At 45.6% G+C, this 12,664-nt stretch overlaps 2 long non-coding RNA genes and 1 pseudogene across 2 annotated transcripts; all 3 read right to left on the minus strand.

Moving 5' to 3' along the window:
• Positions 1–2,084: 2,084 nt before the first annotated feature.
• On the minus strand, positions 2,085–4,615 carry LOC120666938 (annotated as a pseudogene).
• A 1,088-nt stretch (positions 4,616–5,703) lies between these two features.
• LOC120663655 lies at positions 5,704–6,726 on the minus strand. Its single transcript, XR_005670558.1, has 3 exons — positions 6,256–6,726; positions 6,035–6,156; positions 5,704–5,896 (listed from the first exon to the last, which is right to left on the minus strand). It is a non-coding gene; the product is annotated as an uncharacterized LOC120663655 (long non-coding RNA).
• A 1,749-nt stretch (positions 6,727–8,475) lies between these two features.
• Positions 8,476–9,963, minus strand: LOC120667360. The gene is made up of 3 exons (XR_005672166.1): positions 9,666–9,963; positions 8,709–8,804; positions 8,476–8,625 (listed from the first exon to the last, which is right to left on the minus strand). It is a non-coding gene; the product is annotated as an uncharacterized LOC120667360 (long non-coding RNA).
• Between the last annotated feature and the right edge of the window lie 2,701 nt (positions 9,964–12,664).

Here is a 12,664-nt window from a genome sequence, read left to right on the forward strand (position 1 = left end):
TTAGCTTTTTTCTGCATGGTCATTTGGCCTTTTGCATTTCTGCTTGGAAGACAATTGTTATCTTGTAGTTCTGAAACTGGTTGCATGCATGTTCATCATTAGCATGTTAATAAATTTCAATTGGCATTTAAATACTATCCATCTAGTAATTAAAATATTCACATGAAGCAATTTAGAAAAGCTTACGCATAAACATTGCATGCAACTTTTTCCTTAGTAGGCAACAATATGATTCTAGATTAAGCAAAATAATACATTTCAGGCAACGCCATGTTTCTGCACTATGTAATAATATGATTCTTGATAGGAAAATAAGTGCACTTTATTAGGCAATAGGTGCAGAATCATTACTTTTCGATTACTCTGTGTAATCTGCATTCAGCAACCTGCATTGCAATAAGATCTGCCATGCAGTGGAAAGTAATTATTGGTTTGGTTTGCTTTGCTTTGAAACTTTTTGATTGTGCCTGCATCGCCACTAGCATGAGTTCTAGTGTTCCTGATAATTTTTTTTTAATTTCTATCTAGGTTTGTTACTCTTTCGTTTCAGTTGCTCGTAACTCTTATCTAAAGTGGAGCGAGAAAGAATGAAGTTGTCAGATTTCTCAATGTCTACTGCTGAAAAAATGTGGAGAAGATGCAGCTTCACGGGTGAACAAGGACTGAAACATCTTCAGATTGGTGCTTGATTTGGTCCCAATTTGTTGTGATGTTTTGCCTAGGAATAATTTGAATCCAGAATGTTTCAGTTTCACTATAAAGAGTTAAATACTGGTATGGTCTAGGCTCTCTGTGCCCCTCCAACAATTTTGAGATTCGGCATATCAGTATATTATTTGTGAAACTTTGTTATTTCATTTAGTGTTCAAAATGTGTGCCGCAACCTTCGTCCAGCAAGCGGTGGTGTATGGGAGCTAGCACTTTTGCCTTTTTTTTTATGAAGTAGTAGTATTTTAGATCAAGAGAAGAGCTATTGTGTTGTTCTAGTAAAAAAAAGATATGTACACACGCTTTGCCCAGTGCAACTCCATGTGTTTGAAAAAAAAAGTAGCGGCAACAATTTTTTACCGAAAAAGGAAACGTGCCTTGCGGTGTACTGCGGGCTTTCCAAAAATAGGGAGGCCGTATGGGTGGGTCAATTTACAGCCGGCCGTAGGTTAGTTAAGTCCCAGGACGGAATGAGTGCGACGGGCCGATGGCGACTGAAGCCCATCCATCGAGATCTCTGGTTAATCGAGAGTACCGAACATCGAGAAGAAACAAGAAAAAAGAAGAAACTTACACTTTGGAAACAAAAAAAAATGAAACACTCTGAATAGTTGTGGGTTTTCAAGTGCAAGATTCTCTTTTTTATTTCTTACATAATTTTTTATTCAACCTTAAACTTTGCAGCATGATGGTAGACGTTTGTGTACTATACATTTATATTTTGGATAAATTTTAATGTACAAATTTAGATATAATTGAAGTTGGTGCTGCACTAACCTCGTAAGCCGGTACACCGGACACGTTCTCCCATCCATTGACACGACGGCTTCACACCACCCTAGTCAATTTATTTGAGATGAGATAAAAGAAAAGAGTTTTGGTAATGCTATGTAAAGGATGTCTGATGCCTCTGAAGACGTGCTCCACTTATTTTTCCTACCGCATCGTTGTCTATTCATTCCCAGCTCATCCCCTTAGAGCAAGTGCAACAAGGGTCTTATAGCCCTTTGTTTGCTTATGTAGTAGAGAGATGTTTGCTTATGTAGTAGAGAGAGAAAAGTAAAAAGTTGAAAAAGAGACTCTTATACAAGAGACGTCTCTTCACACGTTCTTAGGCAGTGAGAGTAAATGAAGTGGAGAGGAAACAGAAAGTGACTATGACCCCATTGGAAGAGACAAAGTGAGAGACAATCTATTGTATGAAAGATATCTCTTATAAACTTAAAAGACAATAACAAACTCTATTATTGAACATGCTCTTATCTCTCGTCCTCCGCTTTCTCTCTGCATTTTCCCCATGTGAGGATGTGAGGAATGCGACTGAATTGGTAGGAAATGAAGGAGCGATTGATTCCAAGATAAGAACAGATGCGTAATAGGGAGGAATAGGTAGCTGAATTGAACCGGATAATTCTTGAATACAGATCCACAATCACCGCCGCCACTATAGTGACAAGATCCACAGCTAATCTATTGCTACCTAGGGATTAACTTGAGTTCAGAAATCACATGATTATTACAAGCCAAAGACCACGGTCTAAATAGCAGTGACCGGGTTGTAACGGAAAGAAAAAGAAAAGCGTCACTATTAACTGTCCGACAACAGCGTCAAGCGCTCTCTCCTGCAGCCGACTCCGTGTCTTGAAGCCGTCGACTCGCTCCGTCTGTTGCCGACTCCTACATATCTTGTTTCAAAATACAACTCCTAACTTGGATTGGGCTGTTTGAACCGGTTTGACCAGTCGTCCAACAGGTCTGACCACCCTGGACCGGTCTAATCGGTCTAACTGCAGATCTTTCTGGAGCTATAACATTCTCTTTCTGATTACAAATTGGACGTTCTACATGAATTTTGATCGTCTCAACAAGCTATCCAAATATGCAGTCCAATTGATAATTTGATAAAGTTTTTCTAACCGGTCTGACTAGTTTGCCCATATTATCCGGCAAACCTGAACCGTGGCAATTTTGATGTCAACTAGAACATAAGGATGATGCTGATGCCACAAAAAAGATAGCCACCAAGGGACATCTCACCAAGCTGCCCTCATTTATGTTTCGTTCTGTTTACTTCTCAAATCTGAAACAAGTTTGCAGGTCTTCAGGAAAGTATCCAGCAGCTGCATGCAAGGCAACCATGTAAAATGTTTGCGATGTTATGTATATTAAACTGGTTCATTGCAAAATCTATGGAATTTCCGACTTTAACATGGATAACTCCTAGCAAGAACGGCAACAAAATTCTTACATATCATCTTGGGTTGAGCACTCAGTCAATAATCAGGTGAAACAGGAGAGACAGACATTTAAGAAACATTAGCATTTTATATGGCACTGGCACATGGTACTTACACCAGGATGATGCTGCAACGTAGGAGAGTAGCGATCAAGAGTTAAATATATCTTTTGAAGAAGGCTTAAATGTGCATTTATCTTGTCTCCCAACATGACAACCTGAATCACAGAATTATATCAGAGGTGTTGCCCAATGAACTTATAATTATAATGCATCACATATTTTTTGCAATCAAACAGAAATTTAATTCTGTAAGTACCTTGGCTTCAGCCTTTTGGAGCTCAGAACATCTTGTTTCAAGCATCTGTTTATACCAGAGCCCTATTTTTGTTAGTACCACGGCTTGTCTAACCATGTGGCTGCAATGATCACTCAAATCCTCTGACCTAAATTGACCAATAAAATGAAAAACTTACATTGCATTCTTGTTTTCGAAAAGGAAATTAAACTACCTGGGAAGAAAGTGTAAGGAAGATTAGCAGACCTGTTTTCAGTTCTTTCCATTGACAATTTTTTCTCAATCTCCACAAATTCTTTTGAAACTTCATAATAGATACTAAAATGCACTCCAGCTTCTTTTCCTGCTCTTTCTTAGTGGGACTACTAATACGATCCATATTTTTCTTGTTAGTTCCCTTGAGGGCACCTGATTCAATCTCTAAGCTTGAGTTCAGTTCCACAAGTTCTTTATACTGCAAATCGCGCCTGTTTGATCTTCTTGGTGATGTGTGAGGCTCCACTTCAATATCACGCAGAACAATTTCTGTACTCTCTTGCTTGATGACTTCAGGATCTTCCTGGTGGTTCTGGATCAACGCCCCTTTTCTAGCTTTGCGAACTTCTCCTTTAACCTGTGATTTTCTTCATTGTATAAACACAATGCCTTATCCTTTTCAGAGATTACAGATCCGTGCACTAAAATTCATTGAAGCAGTATCCAGGTTATCCTTAGAATCATCAAGCAATTGTTTTGTAACAGTTTGGTACAGCCCATCTCTAAAATCGCCTAATTTTGTCAATTTGTCTCAGGAGCTCTTGTTCAGATGACAACTGAAGGGACAGTTCTGTACTGGCTTCAGACAGTTGAGATGATAATGCCTTCATCCTTCATCTTATCTTCAAGCAATCCTCGTAGATGCTGATTTTCATAGTACAAAGCATCGATTTTTCGTGTCAGTCTGCATCTTTCACCTAGCTCATCATGAGTCATGCAGATCGCAGGTACCTTTATATTCTTGGAAAATGATCTGGTCCATTCTTGAAATGATCTCCGGAATTTTCTTTCTCAAAGGTTCAAATTCCATGTCATTGTTAAGAGAATGTGACCCCTTCTCCCGTTTGAACCTGAATAGTTCTTCTGTCTTTCTCTTGCAATGCAGATTCGTGCATCCTTTCAGTTTGCTGATCTCAGACTTAAAATAGCTTATCACTTCATCTCTAGACAGACCATTGAGATGGCGAAAGTCAGATTTTTCTGAGATGACATCCTTTGCACCAAATGTTTTTTTGCTTCCTGAAACTCTTAGCACCTCCTTGTCTATGGTTACATAGAGTCCAAACAAATTCTCAATGGCAAATTCTGTACTTCTGACCACTTGTTATTCTCTCCATTGGAGGCAAATTCTCCTAGCAAACCCAGCACCTCCTTGTCTATGGTTACATAGAGTCCAAACAAATTCTCAATGGCAAAGGGCCAACTTGCAGTTAATAGACAGAGATAGATGACAGGTTATCAACAAAATACACATATCAAAGAAGTTGTCTTGTGCTTCAATTTCAATCATATATAACCTGAATTTCAGTAAACTAACATAAACTGAACCATTAGGACAAAACAATAGTACAGAAAATGACAATTGGATGGATCTATGTTTTTTTAGAAACAATGCAATAGCAGCAAACTCTAGAATAGGAAACAAATCAATTTGGTGGAAATTATGGACAATGAAATTAGAAAAGAGATAAAGGAATCAAAGTACCTGATAGGTTCTGAAGGAGGTTGCTTCCATTCATCTTTTCAGTAATCTTTTCACATCAAGTTCATTTTTCTCGAATATTTCTTTAAGATAGCAAAATGTGGCTGCAAGGGCAAAACATTAAGCACCCATCAGTACAAAAAATCATGCAAATCATCAAACAAAGGACAAGGCAGCAGAACATGCATCCTCATTAGGATTTAGAAATTCATTTTTTAGTTGTTAGTTGTTACACTCAAAAACCATCGAGCTTGTTTAGAAGCTCAAGCATGGTAAGCTGCACTTCACTAATTGTTGCCAGTTTCAGACACTATTCTAGCAGCAACAAATTCAATGTCTACGAAAAGCTAACATAATGCTATCTACAGAAATTTCTTGTAGACATTTAAGATAGAAATATATAGTGTACTCACTGAGGAAACAAAAGAGTCTGACACAGGAACATTCTACAATAAATACATAGTAAGAGGAAGACCACAAACAAACTGACAACCTAGATGAATGCAATTATATAATCCATAAGCAATGCTTGAAAACAAACGAATCTTGAGATGCACTAACCATGAAAAGAGAATCGGAACTCAAATACTCACTTGCGTACAACCAAAGCAGAAAAACCAACCAGAACCATTTTTCTTCATCCTCACTATAGATGAACCCTGAAGGTTTAGGGGGGGAAATCACCTGCAGACTGAACTGCATGCTGGGGGAGCTTCTGCAGCAACAGATGCGCATTATGCATGGACCAATAAGGCAATAACAGCTTGTATCAATCTGCAACTTGCAAACAAGATGATCCAAGGAAAATCAAGTGGTCCCCTGGCAGTGCATCATATGAGACTCAAGTACAAAACAACATGATGTGACTGCCCGATCGCACAACATTTAGCAGCATGTGTAATCGATACACTTTAGCCTAAGTTACAAAAATAATAATACTCCATCAGTTTTAAATTGCAGTTCACTCTTAGCTTGATTTTAAGTCAAACTTCTATAACTTTAACTAAATTTATAAGAAAAGAATAGAACATTTAATTGGTTTCATCAAGGTTACCCTGAAATATCTTGATGATAGTACATGTCGTCCTGGTTCTGCGCCATTATGAACTCCAACCTCCCCCTGCTCCTCCGTTGCCGCGCCACCGGCAGCTTCCGGTCAAGCCGTCCCTACCCCTCCTGCACCATTCCACAAACAAAAGAAATAAGCCCGGAATCACTCTGCTATCGCCCTGCAGGTTGGAAACGCAGCTTGGATTTGGATGCTTGCCATCTCACATTGGTGTAGAGTGAGTAGAGCGGGACTCCTCTAGCTCCCGAGGCAGCCTCCCTGGCTATGACGCAGGGGCACCGCCCGATGTCCTGCGGCAGCGGCCGGCATAGGAGCACCCTGAGAGAACAGGGGAGAGAGGGGGCGCTCCAAGAGCGCGGGCCCGCGGCTCGGGCCTCTGCGGCGCGGCGGAGTCGATCTCCTGCTCTATCGAATTTCTTCTTCTTCGCGTAAAAAATAAAAATTACTTTGAGGGCCTATATGAAAAATAAATCAACACAAGTACTGTACCATCATGGTGGTCTGTATTTATTTGGTGTTTCTAGAAAACCGAAGGGTTTTTTATTTTGCAAAAGAGCCGGAGCTATGGCTGAACGCCACGCGCCCTCTTTTTTGGCGTCGAACGGGTCGTGCGACCAAAGGCCAGCAGCTTTTAATGCTCGGCGTTCTGTTCGTGGCTGGACCATGTGCGGCAGAGTGCACACCATGGTTAACCTTACCGGTGGGAACCGGTCCGGTTTGACCGGTAACCGGTCAAACCGGTCCGGACCGGTTCCGGTTCCGACCGGTTCCCAACCGGTCCAAATTCAAATTTTGAATTTGAATTCAAAAAAATGAAAAATTCTTAAAAAATTCCTAAAAATATTTCAAGGTGTGATGAATCTAATGGTGTCAAATTTTCTCAAAAATTCGTTCATTTAGTATGGTTTGCGGAATTTATAAGTTAAATAAAAAAAACGTGCATACGAAAGTATACAAATACAATGTAAAAGTAGTATAAAAAAGAGTTGGAGGGTTCATTTAGACTAAAATATGTTGTACAAACATTTATTTAGTATACTTTGTGGGCATTTGAATTTAAAAAAAAAAGAAAAAAATTTGAATTTGACCTGTACCAGTCAAACCGGCCGGTTACCATCCAAACCGGCCGGTATACCGGCCAAACCGGCCGGTATACCGGTCTAACCGACCGGCATACCGATCGGAACCGGTTGAACGGGGAAGTTTGAATTCAAATTTGAATTCCACCGGTTCCGACCGGTAACCGGCCAAACCGGACCGGTATACCGGAACCGGAGGCCGGCGGTTACCGGTCACCGGTCGGATACGTGAACCCCTGGTGCACACAGGGGGTGAGGTGCGGCAGGAGCAGAGCATGCCATCCTCGGTTGCAGTAGGGCCGAGATCATCCCCGCCCAGGGCCGAGCTCGCCAGAACCCAGGGAGCGCCCAGGGGCGAGGAGGCTCGCGACGATAGGAGGCCGTGGCCACAGGCGAGGTGCGGGGCTCGCCCGTAATGAGGCGAGCGGCGGCGCTGCACGAAGCCCATCGGCAGGGGCGATGCAGGAGACGGTGTGGGGTCGAGGGCAGTTGTTCCTTTTTGCACGTGTGGGGTGGAGGCATGGGCCGGCGGAGCGAGCAACAGCGACGCACAAACTCCTCGAGAGGAGTGCTTGGCCACAGGTTTTACACCCGTCTTTTTTGCTTTTTTAGCTTTTTTTGTAAAGATTTATACATTCAATTTTTTTTTGAAATGATTTGTATTTTTGAACTCTGGGGTCGGCGTCACAGGTCGTGGCGCCGAGGTTACACATCTCGGCGCCATGGTTCATGGCCCCGAGATTTCTATCATAATCTTGATGTGGCGCTGACGTGGCAGAAGCTCGGCGCCATGAGCTACGGCGCCGAGCTGCCTGCCCCAACACAGCCAGTGTACCTGCGCTCTGCATGCTGCTACGCATAATCTAATAAAGATTCTGTTTAGGCCACCTCGACCTTGAGGCTGCATGCATCGCTGCCCTGCCCCTGCTAAAACGTGCCCTCAGCAACCAAATACATTTAAAACCTGCCATCACGGTGCCACCAACACCTCCACGCCTCTTTAAAAATCCACTCACCTACCTGCCTGCATGAATTGTTTGCTTGGCATTTGCTTGTGGTGAAAATTCCGAAATTTTTTCAAAAACCTTCCCCAATTGGACGGTCGAGAAGCTTCATGTTTCTTGTTTACCATCAATGGAGTTCATAACAGAAAAGTACTGGCAAAAAGACACATTGCAAGTAGGGATACTAGAATATGATCATCTGATTACATGGTGCACGAAGAGCAATTTAGTTTATAAGGAGAGAAAAAAAATTTGGTCAAGAGGAGCTTTGACCACCTAATTGACAGTACTCGTATAGCACCAAACAAAGCTAACGATATCGTTTCTGTGATCTCTAAGAGAACTGAAGGTAAGCTCGAGGGCCAATCTTGTCTTCTGTGTTTCTGATCACACCATGAATGTTCAGTCCTGGAAGCAAGTGAAACCTTAACGACTGAAACGCTCTGAAATCGACTTGGGTACGAGGCTGGTTGTGCTTGATTGTTTCTCCAGTCTGTATCAAGAGATGGACAGTGTTGTTAGAATTAGACACAAGAGTGCAAGTAATAAATTAAGGGATAAGGCAAAGGGTAGAACCTTGCAATCTCCTCCACAGATTTCGTTATTTGCTCGCTCCGAACTTGTTTCGATCACCTGTCCTCCCAGTATCACCTCATCCAAAACTGTGTGCAGCTGCATCAGATATTGATATGTAAATAGTATAGCACATCTTTGATGGTTATGTTGGTTATGTGCTATGTACTAAAAGAAAACAAGCCATTTCAAACCTGCCTATCTTTTCTGAAGTATTCATGCAAAAGTTACAGCTTCAATTATGCTTTGGAACTCGGTCGAAATGTAAGCAGTCTCACATATGGCTAGTGGCCAAACAAATGGGACAGATACTTCATTCTTCAATCTCATGAACACAAATATGAAGATGTTTGCCACTGAGGAGTGAGGATGGTATTGGTATGTATGGTATGTAGGCCAGCGACAGACAATAGAATTTAATATGATATGAACATTTCATCTATCTATTCCCTAATCCCACACCGAAATATCCTTAGAGTACCAAACCAAAGGCTTTTGCGACGGACAGTATGTATTGGTATGTATGGTAAATTGCTAAAGTAGTAAATACAATGCTACATTGCTAACTACATTTGCAAAGTCCATGGCAATTATTGCAGCACAAGCCTTCAATTTAATTATCCTATTAGTCACCTAATGATGAACCAAATCAGCTTTCACCTGTGATTTAGCAAAGGACAGAGCTACTATGGTCTATGATTCTTTAATAATCAAGCTCAGACACGTTAGTTTTGTTTCATTTGCAGTAGCACTGCTTCACAATACATAAACCTCAGTCGCAAGCTGAACAAGGGTGGTCTCTCTCCTAGATAGGGTTCTGTTTCTAGGTTCTCATCTCACAATTTAAAGTTGCACTAAATTTACTAACTATACTGTTAACTTCGTACAGTATAGTTCATGTAATCTACCAATGCCACTAGAACTAATAACTACAATACAAAATTCAGAAAAAAAACATACCTCAAGGAGTGGCCGCGCCGCTGCAAGGAGGCGCGGCCTTGGGGGGAGCCTTGCCCTCACCCCACCAGCCTGCGACCGAGGCGGGGCAGGGCAGGGAAGCCGGCCGCCGCCGGATTCCCCAACGAAGGCATGGGCAGATTCCCCGCCACTCGACCCACCCGGGAGGAAGGCCCCGCTGCGGGCGGAGCAGGGCAGAGGCGGTAGCTCGAGCGGGGCAGGGCGGTGGTGGCGCCTCAGCCCGACTGGGTGCCGGCGGGGTGGGCGGACAGGGCAGTGGCGGCGAGGTGGGGGGAGTCTACTCATCGCAAGCGGAGTGCCCCCGCCTGCCCCCGCCGTCGACCGCCTTCCACGGCTCCGGCGGCCTCCGCCGCCGCCCTCCACCACCACCACGCTAACCAATCTCGCCGCCGCACCGTCGGTCCACCGCCGCCGCCGCCTTCTCTCGCCCCCGCCGCCGGCCACCGGTTGTCTGGCCCCGCCCGGCAGGGCGGTGCTCCCGCGCCGCCTCGCCCTCCGCCGGTCGAGCTGCCGCCACCGACGCCCCCCCCCCCCGGCCCCCTCCTCTTCTATAGCCGGAGGCCATGGAGCCGCCCCGGACCCCGGCAACCCGAAACCCTAAAGCTCCGCCGCCTCCCTCCACCACCCCGGCCGCCGACGACCTCGCCGGCGGCCGCTCCGCCCACGTACCACCCTCTCCCTCTCCCCTAGCTCCGGCCACCACTAACCTCGTCGGAGAAGATGAACAGTAGCGCCAACACCCTTCTGCGATAGCTTGGATTCCACTCGCGCGCGCGCTGAATAGCTTCCGCGGCGAGGTGGGCGAACAGCGGCGCTTCTTCGTTTGAGGAGAAGGAGAGGGCGGCGGCGCAGATGCAAAATCGAGCGGGGATAAGGCTGCTTGCTCGGCGCCACAAATCTTCACGCCCAGCTTGGCGCCAAGATTTGTGGCGCCGAGCAGGCTGCCACATCAGCGCCATGTGGTCTGTCAGGTTGGAGGTCCGCACAAAGCTCAGCGCCATGCATCACGGCGCCGAGACGTGTAACCTCGGCGCCACGATCCGTGGCGCCGAGCCCCAGGGTCCAGAAACGCAAATCGTTTCTAAAAGAGCCTCAATGTGTAAATCTTTATAAAAAAGGTTAAAAAGCAAAAAAGTGCGGGGTTTTACACTGTCTCCAATAGTCTGGACCTAAATGCGAGACACATTTGAAGTATGGGTCGCGCACCACAGATAGGTCGAAACCCAAACATCTCCTCTTCTCGAACAGAAGTATAGATGGCCAAATGAGCTTGGTCAAATAATCCGTACTAGGTACGACACGAAAAAAACACTATCCTAACCCAGCTCAAACCACAACCAACATGGTCAGTGCCAACCCGACCCGATGCATAGGGTCGTGCCTGGGTCTAGACTCCAACCCATAGTGCCGACTCTGACCTGACACGACTAATGAGTCTGACCCAATTAGACATGACTAATTTTGCTTCTAGCACAATTTGGTCCATTAATGACCCATACTTCCCCACCCAACCCTAAATTTCTACCCATTTAAAGCTCATCCCTCAATCAGTAACTCTCTATACATCACTCTCTTCCCCTTACTCTCCCTTCTCTCCCCCCCAATACCCTCTCATCTCCATCGCAGCCCCTTCCCTTCCCTTGCCGGCGAGGCAGCGGCGCCCGTGTGCGAGCGGTGCCGGCATGCGTAGGTCATGGCGGGCGGAGAGCGGTGGTGGCGCACGCAGGCTGCAGCCAGCGAGCCATGGTGGAGGTCATGCTCGATGGGCCCGTGAGTGGCGGCGGCGCACACAGGATGGGGCGGCCGGCGAGCGCGTGCGGGCTGGGGTGGCCAGCGAGCAACAGCGGCGCAAGCAGGCTGCGGTCGGCGAGCCGCGGCGGAGGTCATGCTCGATGGTCTGGCGAGTTGGCGTGCTCGATGGGTTAGATGGACTGGCTCGGCACGGTCCATCAACCTTTTGTGTCGTGCCTGAGCCGCTGGCTCAGCCCATGAACCAGCATGCCACGACACGGTTAACTTAGCATGCCTAACTGAGCCGTGACTAAATCGGGTCCGTGTCGTGTTGGGCTGGGCCACCCATTTGACCATCTATAAACAGAGGACGCAAAAGAGCAACCCAAATCTTCCCCTTCCCCAGCTTCGCCTCTCTTTGCACCGCTCGACCATGGAGGAGCAGCTCCCCCGCAAGTTCCCGGCTAGCCCGCAACCACGACCGGTCCCGCCCGGCACTTGCCGTTGTTGACTCTAAAATGTGTCGTCACACGAGCACGTCACGTGAACCTCGTTGAGGGCTTAAGCGCACATTGGATTGCCCTAGGCTCAGCAAGCCAGCTGGGGAGCCCCCTCACGTCATATAGAGACGAGAGACGAATAACACATATGGTTGAAAAAGATTAGGGCAAAGAAAAAAGTAAAAAAAATAAAAGTGTTAGATAGATTCGATTGGATGCCCTCAATTGGCCATGACCCTTTATATTTATAGGGAGGGATGGTCGTAAGGACCGCCCTTGCCAACCGGTCTGACCGGTCCGGGTTTGAGTCAATTCTTTCCGGAGCCATAACTCTCTCATCCGAAGTCCAAATCGGACGTTCCATATATGTAATTTGATCATCTCAACGAGAGCTACACAATAGTGAAGTCAAATACACATTTTTGACAAAGTCACCTTGACTAGTTTGACCGGTCTATGCATATGGGCGTGCCAATTTTGGTCGTGAACATCCGTCTGCCCAGGCCGGTCCTGTCCCATGCTCGCCGTGCCACCGACCCTACGGCGGCCGCACCCTCGCCTGGTGGCGAGCCCATCGGCCGGCCCTCGCGTCGCATGGCTAGGAGACCCTCCAGCCGACTGCAGTGTCACCGAGTCCAGGCTATTGGAATTATGGGCTTAGCCTATTTATTCTCTTCAATACAATTAAAAGAATTCAAAGCCTATTATTAAATGCTAGGGAATCAATTGCTTAATTACGTATCAGGATTT

Source organism: Panicum virgatum, chromosome 3N (genome assembly GCF_016808335.1).
Source record: "Panicum virgatum strain AP13 chromosome 3N, P.virgatum_v5, whole genome shotgun sequence".
NCBI lineage: Eukaryota > Viridiplantae > Streptophyta > Magnoliopsida > Poales > Poaceae > Panicum > Panicum virgatum.